Below are 9,675 nucleotides of genomic sequence, written 5' to 3'. Positions count from 1 at the left end.
GCTTGTTGTGGCATCCTTGTTCCAGGAAAATAAAGGGGAAATATGGTTCTTTTATCACTGTTTAGTAGTTTATGCTTTGGCCATCTTTCTGTTAAATTTAATAACCTTGCATGTATTTATTAGCAATTTTAAATGTTTTCTTTATCCTTCTCAACATTTTTCTTCTTTAAATCACAGAAAATAATGTTTCTTTAGTAAAAGGAAATTATAACTTTGGGTTTACTATAATATACTTCCACTAATACTGCATTTAATTCTGTAAGCTCTAAGCTCTCCCCAGGATAGCAGGAAAAACTAGTAACTATTGTCATCTTTCTGAAAACCAAGAGTTCTGTTATTTTCCTTTATTGGCTTTCTCTTTTTATTCTCTCCACTTCAAAAAAAAAATGCATTTTTAAACTGAACTATTTTTTGCTGATTTCTTAATACTATACATAAAGGTGGTAAAAAATGGAAACATTATAGAGCCAGTGAAAATTCTTCCCTGAGATAATCATGTTAGCAGTTTTATGTATAGTCTTTCAAATATTTTTATGCTTATATATATAAATAGATATATTATTATATACCTTGTTCTTTTTACACAAATAGAATATTGTACATAACTGGTTCTATGAGCTCCTTTGTATTTATATAACAACATATCATAGGTGCACCTTTGTATGACCATTTATTATAATGGGTAACTCTTATGTATTACTTACTATGTATGAGGCACTGTTTTAAGTACTTTATATATTAACCCCTTTAATCCTTATAACAACTCCACAGATAAGGGGGTTAAGATTCAGAGCCTTAGTGACTTGCCCAAGATGATAAGTCTTAGTAAGTGGTAAAGCTGGGATTTGGACACAGGCAGGATAGTACCAGAGGTTTTATGTATATTCTCTCTGCTTCTCAAGAAAGAGATACCTTTCCATTTTTATGGCTCATTTATGAAGAGTGGTCATGAAACAAAAGCTCTACAGTTATATTCAAAACCAAAAGGAAACAGATAGTAGATAAATCCTGCTTTTGGGGAAAAAGAGTGTTATTAAAGTAATAACAATGTATATCTGAGTGTATAATTTCAATGTTTTTTTCTTTATAACTTTCTTTATGATTTGAATGTCAGTGAATATGTTTTTTTAATCAGATTTACATATTTACATATTTAAAAGTAAATAAAAAATAAAAACAAGATTGAGAGAAGAGAAATTTTCCTACTTCTGTGTATGGTGAGGAACTGTGTATTTACAAAGGCCAAATAAAAAGTACATGTATGTATTATATAATGCCTTAAATGTATATTTAATAGCTCTGTGTCAGTTTTAAAGGGTATCTTAAAATGCATAGCAAACTGAATTTTTACTCTTTTATTCATGAACTGAACAACCCTCCAAAAATACTTAGACGCATAATTCTGGCTCCCTCAGAACTTTGGGTTGCACAGAGCTAGTTTGTCAGGCTTCTCTCTACCTTGTGGTGTCCACTCAAATTTTTCTTAATTTTTAACTCAAATATTTGAGGTAGGCTACTTTAAGTCATAGATTCCTGGCCAACTTATATGTCTACCACTTGGGACTGTGTCTACCACTTAGTCTAGTCAGTTGTGGCTATATGAGGCAGACACCACAAAGTATTTAATATTACAATTAAAATGTAAAAATAATCATATAGGGGTGCCTGGGTGGCTCAGACAGTTAAGTGTCCAACTTTGGCTCAGCTCATGATCTCACAGTTTGTGAGTTCAAGCCCCTCATTGGGCTCTCTGCTGTCAGCGCAGAGCCTGCTTCAGATCCTTTGTCCCCCTCTCTCTCTGCCCCTTCCTCCTCTCAAAAATAAACATTTAAAAAATAATAAAAAATAAATAAACATATAGATGGTTTATATCAAGCATATTAGAAATATTACTTACAAAAGAATAATAAGCACATATATGAAATTTTTAACTCTTTAAAAACTCAAGTCTAATGTTAAATCCCTCTAATTTATTAATTTACTTAATTTATTAATTTATTTAAATTTCATCATGATAACATGTTCTGGGATTATGAGGATCTGAGGGCTACAAACAAGATCCTTACCTGTCATTCTTCTGTTGACCTATGCAAAACTATTTCAGATGAACATATGTAATAGAAGGTATCATCAAAGTACATTAAAGTCCAGACTTCATTTTTCTGTGTGGAGATCACATGGTCTCTCACTTGTAAGAATATAAGTAAGGTTCTTAACTCCTTTCTGTAATGAGGTGTTACTTCTGCTGCCTCTGTGTCTTTTTGTTTCTCTTTTTCTTTATCTCTTAGAGATCCTGTTTCTAATTCTCTTGGATAAATACCCAAAAGTGGGATTGATAGATCACATGATAGTTATATTTTTAAATTTTTAGGAACTTCCCTACTGTTTTCCATAACAGCTGTATCATTTTACATTCCCACCATTACATACAAGTTCTAAGTTCTCCACATCATGGCCAGCATTTGTTTTCTGTTGTTTTCTGTTGTTTCAGTGATGGCCATCTTAACAGGTGTGGTTTTGTCTTGCATTTCTCTGATGATTAGTGATATTGAACATCTTTTTATATGCCCATTGGCTATTTGTATGCCTTCTTTAGAGAAAGTCTATTCAAGTCCTTTGCCCCATTTTTAAATCGGGTTTTGCTTTTTAATTTCATTTTTTTTATTATTGTTGTAGGGGTACTTTATATATTTTGGATGTTAACTCCTTATCAAAGAAGTGGTTTGTAAATATCTTATCCATTTTTAGGGTGCCTTTTTACTCTGTTGATTGTTTTCTTTGCGGCACAAAAGTTGTCAAATGTGCTGTAGGTCCTACTTGTCTATTTTTTCTTTGAAATCATAGTCAAGAGCAATGTCTTAAAGCTCTTTCCCTATATTTTTTTTCTAGGATTTTTAGAGTTTTAGGTCTTGAATTTAAGCCTTTGATCTATTTTGAATTGATTTTTTGTGTATGGTGTAAGGTAAGGTCCAGTTTCTCTTTTGCGTGTGGATATCCTGTTTTCCCAACACATTTGTTGAAAACACTATTCTTTCCTCATTGTGTATTCATGGCACCCTCACTGAAGATTATTAGACCACATATGCATGGAATTATTTCTGGGCTCTGTCTATGTTCCTACAGTCTATAGGTTTGTCTTTATGTGAGTACCATATGTTTTGAATACTGTAGTGTTGTAGTGTATTTTGAAGTCAAGAAGCATGAGGCTTCCACCTTTGTTCTTCTTTCTTAAGACTGTTTTGGCTATTTACGATCCTTTGTGGTTCCATATGAATTTTAGGATTTTTTTTTCTTATTTCTGTAAAAAAATGGCATTGACATTTTGGTAGGGATTGCATTGAATGTGTAGATTGTTTCTGGTAATGTGGATAGTTTAACATTAGGCCTTTCAGTCCATGAACACAGGATGTCTTTCCATTTGTTTGTGTCATCTTTAATTTCTGTCAGCAGGGGCGCCTGGGTGGCTCAGTCGGTTAAGCGGCCGACTTCGGCTCAGGTCATGATCTCGCGGTCCGTGAGTTCGAGCCCCGCGTCGGGCTCTGTGCTGACAGCTCAGAGCCTGGAGCCCGTTTCAGATTCTGTGTCTCCCTCTCTCTCTGCCCCTCCCCGTTCATGCTCTGTCTCTCTCTGTCTCAAAAATAAATAAACGTTAAAAAAAATTTAAAAAAAAAAAAATAATAATAATTTCTGTCAGCAATGTTTTATAGTTTTCAGTGTGATGTCTTTCACCTTTTTGGTTGAGTTTACTTCTAATTATTTTAATGGTATTTCATATGGGACTGTTTTAATTTCCTTTTCAGATTGTTCATTGTTAATATATAGAAACACAGCTGATTTTTATATGCTGGCATTATACCTTGCAACTTTATTGAATTTCTTTATTGTCACTAACATTTTTTTTGTGGAATATTTAGGGTTTTCTACATATAAAATTATGTCATGTACAAGCAAAGATAATCTTACTTCTTCCTTTCCCATTTTGATGTCTTTTATTTCTTTTTCTTTCCTAATTATCCTAGCTAGGACTATAGCACTATATTAATCCTAAATATCAGAGAGTACATATAGCTAAGTAAAACTACATTCACTGCACACTCCTTATTGTTGTTAACAATTGGAAACTACCTAAGTGTCAAACAATAGGGGATTTATTAATAAATCATTATATATTTTCAATAAAACTTTGCAACACAGCAGATATCAATTAGAAAAGTCCAGAGAAGTTGGAAAATTGTCACAAGTTTTTTTAAAAAAAGATACCAACTACACTGTTTCATGTCAGTCTCAGCCTATCAGTAGTGCTTCTGTTAAACAACTATAGTACTATATTGTACAGTACTACTAAGTGGTGAGAGCAGGCATTCTTGCCCTGTTACTACTCTTAGAGGAAAAGCTTTCAGTTTCTTACCACTAAGTATGATGCTAACTTTAGGTTTACCATATATGGACCTTATTATGTTGAGGTAGTTTCCTTTTATTCTTAATTTATATTGAGTGTGGGTTTTTTTTATCATGAAAGGGTGTTGAATTTTATCAAATATATTTTTTTCATCTATTGAGGTAATCGTGTGATCTACCCTCCTGACTTTGTTATGTTAATGTGGGAAATCACATTGATTGATTCTTGTATGTTGAACCATCCCTGCATTCCAGGGATAAACATCACCTAGTCATGGTTTATAATTCTTTCCATGTGCTATTGCATTTAGTTTGTTAGATTTTGTAAAGGATTTTTGCATCTGTATTCATAAGGATTTTTGCATCTATCATCATAAGGATTTGGCATATAGTTCTATTTTCTTTGTTTGGCTTTGGTATTAGGGTCATACTGGCCTCATAAGATTGGAAGTGTGCCCTCTCAGACAGACCAGACAGAAATAAGTCCTGGGGCAGCCCCCCCAAAAGCCAGAATGTTGGATATACTCCCTAACTTTTTCCCTTCCTTCAAAGAAGCTGGGGGTTGGGAGTTTCCCTCTAATCCTGCAATGGCAGGGGGCAGAGCTCTGGAGAGTGGGTGCCATGTCTTTTTCTAATGGCTTCAATGTAACTGGTTTCATGCTTGCATGTGGTGTAGGAGCTTCTTCACTGGTTTCTGGATTTCCCACAAAGGGAACTGGTCTCGTCTTGTTAATTCAGTGTCTCAGTTGGGAAAGAACAATCTGGTGTTACCTAGTCTACTATCTTGCTGTTATCACCTCTTACTTCTGTGTCTTGTATCAAGAACTTACCATAATAAATCAGCATTTTAAAGAATTCAAGCATGAAATTATTGGGATCTAGCACTTCACCAATGGTCAATTGAGAGCTGATATTTGAAAGAGAGAACTCTAGGGGACAAATTAATGACATATTTCTTTAGGTTATACTGCATTATGTCTGCATTCCTAGATTAGCAGGAATTAAAATTTCTAGATCTTTTGTTAAGCCATTGTCATGTGTCTCCTTTTGATAATGGACACTAAATTGTGTAACAAGCAATTTTTAAAAAGTGAGATATAGTTCATATGCCATAATATTCACTCTTTTAAAGTGTAATGGGCAATGTTTTTGGCTAGAATTTTGTAAAAATCCCCAAACTTTATATATACATATATATGTGTGTATATATATATATATATATATGTATACACACATATATATGTATATTATGTATATATACATAATATACATATATATGTGTGTATATTATGTATGTATGTATATATGTATGTATATGTATGTATATATACATAATATACATATATATGTATATTATGTATATATACATAATATACATATATATGTATATATGTAAATAAATTACATTTAAATTAAATATATATATTATTATTAAAATATATTTGTATTTCTCACTTAACTGAGATAGGCTAACCTATCCAAAACACAAGCATGGAGTGAAAAAAAGCTTTTTAAATCAAAGGAAAAAAAAAAGAACTCCTTATAAAGCCAATGCACTTTAAAATAGGCAAAGGCCAGATAGCTTATTATACATAACATTAGGGCTAGTCACTTTAAAAACTTGGTTATTTGCTGTTCTCAGGTAACTTTCATGATTGACATATTTCCTCAAATTAGAAATTATATTGAGAGGTAGTAGGTAGAGCCAGACAAGTAGCACTGAAAGGTTCTCCTTTTACAAGTAGAGCTAATGTAAACAAGACTCCAATTATTAGAGAGGCTGGGGTTGTTTACTGTGGAAGAAAACACAATTATATTATACCTTGAGGCTATTTTATATTGTATAATAATTGATACTGATATTTATGAATATAATTATTCTTCATAAGCTTTTTGGCTAGTAGATATGTATATATTTTATACATTTATAACTCTTGATTATAAAATTAGTCTCATAGCATAAAGGAAAATCACCTACATTTCCACCACTTAGGGATAACTATAAATGGCCTTAATATAATCAGATAATATATCTCTTAAAAAATTTTTAATATATATGTACATATAAACTATACATATTAGGGGCGCCTGGGTGGCGCAGTCGGTTAAGCGTCCGACTTCAGCCAGGTCATGATCTCGCGGTCCGGTCCGTGAGTTCGAGCCCCACGTCGGGCTCTGGGCTGATGGCTCAGAGCCTGGAGCCTGCTTCCGATTCTGTGTCCTCCTCTCTCTCTGCCCTCCCCCGTTCATGCTCTGTCTCTCTCTGTCCCAAAAATAAATAAACGTTGAAAAAAAAAATTTTTTTTTAAATAATAAAAATAAAAATAAATAAAAATAAAAAATAAACTATACATATTATATATATACTATTATATATATGTGTGTGTGTATATATATATATATATATATATATATATATATATATATATATATATATATAAGTGTCTGACAGTAAGCTTTTTTGATTATAATGTAAGTGCCTGACATTAAGCTTGCAATTGCTGAGGCATCCTTTTCAAAGACATCTGTCTTGAATAAACTTATTGCTAGCTATATGACATGGCTACTAGCTAAATAACTAGATGAGGAACTAGGCTGCCCTCATTCATGAAGTTCCCCTTTTAGGAAGCCCTGGTTGATCTAGATAACCGACAGCTTGAATGAACCCTTTTCCCTTCCCGCACCCTAATTCCTGCACTTACATTAAATTTACCAATAAAGAGTAAACCCGTGAAAGTCTAGGTACCTCACTCTTGACCCCAATAACAGCAGAATGCCAGGTCCTGTCTTTCTCCTTCTCTCTCTCCTTGCAACCTCCCTGTGTGGCCCTTGGGTATGCCAAGTACACTCCAAGGCTTGTGAGTAATAAGTTTTGTCTTTTCAAATCCCTAATGTTGTTGCTAAGGTGGCTCTTGGAATCATATCAAGAACCACAAAGGTAGATCCAGTAACAACATTGGCCCTGGTGGAGAAATACCTGTTGGGACTTAACCACAACTCCTACAGGCCCAGGTAAGTGCCCCAGGCATTACCAGCCACTAGAAGCATTATTGATAGGCTGAGACTGACATGGAAGTGTAGTTTGTATCTTCTTTAAAAAAAAACTTGTGACAATTTTCCAACCTCTCTAGATTTTTCTGACTTATACCTGCTGTGTTGTGTATTTTTATTGAAGATATATAATGATTTATTTAATAAATCCCCTTTGGTTTGACCCTTAGGTAGTTTCCAATTGTTAACAACTATAAATGCACTCTTTTTTTTAGCTATATGTACTCTCTAATATTTAGGATCAATTCCTACACGTAAAATTGCTGTCCTAGAATAGCTACAGTTTCAAAGCTATCCATTGCTCTTGTATGAGTTTCCTATTGCAGCTGTAACATTACCACAAACTTGGTTAAATAACAAAAATGTATTATCTTCTAGTTCTGGACATCGGGAGTTCTAAATTGAAGCTGTCAGCAGAGCTATATTTCTACTAAAGGCTTAGAAGATACTCTGTTTCTTGGCCTTTTTTAACTTCTAGAAGACACCTGCATTCTTGGCTCATGACCACTTCCTCCATCTTCAAAGTCAGTAGTGTAACATCTAGAAACCTCCCTTTCTGACCTCTGCTTCCTCCCTCATCCTGTCTCCTCTTATTTTGACTTTACTGCCTCCATCTTTTCCTTAGGATCCTTGTGATTACATTCGAGTCTACACGGTTAATCCAGAATAATCTCCCCATCTCAAGATCATTAATTCAAATCTCTTTTTAACGTATCAAGTAACATATTCACAAATTCTGGGGATTAAGATATGGATATTTTGGAGGGCCACTATTCTCTCTACCAAAGTCTTCAAAAAAGTTTTACCAATTAAAAAACAATTTTTTTTTAATGAGAGAGAGACAGAGAGAGAGGGAGGGAGGGAGGGAGGGAAAGAGTCCAAGCAGGGGAGAGGGGCAAAAGGAGAGAGAGAATCTTAAGCGGGTTCCACTCTCAGCACAAAGCCCAACATGGGACTTGATCCTACAACTCTGGAATTATGGCCTGAGCCAAAATCAAGAGTCAGTGCTCAACTGACTGAGCCACTCAGGCACCCCACCAGTTTTGTTTTGTTTTGTTTAATTTCAGTGTAGTTCACATACACTGTTATACTGGTTTCAGGTGTACAATATAGTGATTCAGCAATTCCATATATTACTCTGTGCTCATCAAGATAAGTGTACTTTTAAAAAAAAATTTTTTTTAACATTTATTTATTATTAAGAGACAGAGAGAGACAGACCATGAACAGGGGAGGGGCCAAGAGACGGGGAGACACAGAATCCGAAGCAGGCTCTAGGCTCTGAGCTGTCAGCACAGAGCCCGATGCGGGGCTCGAACTCACAAATCGCCAGATCGTGACCTGAGCCGAAGTCGGATGCTTAACTGACAGAGCCACCCAGGGGCCCCAAGATAAGTGTACTTTTAATCCCCTTCCTTTATTTCATTCTTCCCCCACCCACCTCCCCTCTAGTAATCATCAGTTTGTTCTCTATAGTTAAGAATCTTGTTTTTTTTGGTTTGTTTCTTTTTTTTTCCCCCTTGTTCATTTGTTTTATTTCTTAAATTCCACATATGAGTGAAATCATATGGTATGTGTCTTTCTCTGACTGGCTTATTTCACTTAGCATTATACTCTCTAGATCTATCTATGCTGTTGTTGCAAATGGCAAGGCTTCATCCTTTTTATGGCTGAATAATATTCCAGTGTGTGTGTGTACAAAATTGTTATCCATTCATCTATTGATGGACGCTTGGGCTGCTTCCATTATTTTGGCTTTTGAAAATAACACTGTAATTAACACAAGGGTGCATATATCTTTTGAATTAGTGTTTTTGTATTCTTTGGGTAAACACTCAGTAGTGTGATTACTGGATCAGGGGTATTTCAATTCTTAATTTTTTGAGGAACCTCCATACTGTTTTCCACAATGGCTGTACCAGTTTGCATTTTCATCAACAGTACATGAGAGTTCCTTTTTTTCAACATCCTCACCAATACTTGTTTTATCTTGTGTTTTTTTATTTTAATCATTCTGACAATAATGAGGTGATAATCTCATTGTGGTTTTGATTTGCATTTCCCTGATGATGACTAATGTTGACCATCTTTTCATGTATCTGTTGGCCATCTATATGTCTTCTTTGGAAAAAAAAGTCTGTTCATGTCTTCTGCCCATTTTTTAATTGGATTATTTTTGTTTGGGGGTTGAGTTGTATAAATTCATTATGTATTTTGAATACTTAT

The sequence above is a fragment of the Panthera pardus genome, unplaced genomic scaffold, assembly GCF_024362965.1.
Source record: "Panthera pardus isolate Hobbes unplaced genomic scaffold, ASM2436296v1 HiC_scaffold_11, whole genome shotgun sequence".
In the NCBI taxonomy this organism is placed as follows: Eukaryota; Metazoa; Chordata; class Mammalia; order Carnivora; family Felidae; genus Panthera; species Panthera pardus.
The sequence above is the reverse complement of the archived record's forward strand: the minus strand, read 5'-3'. Positions refer to the sequence as shown.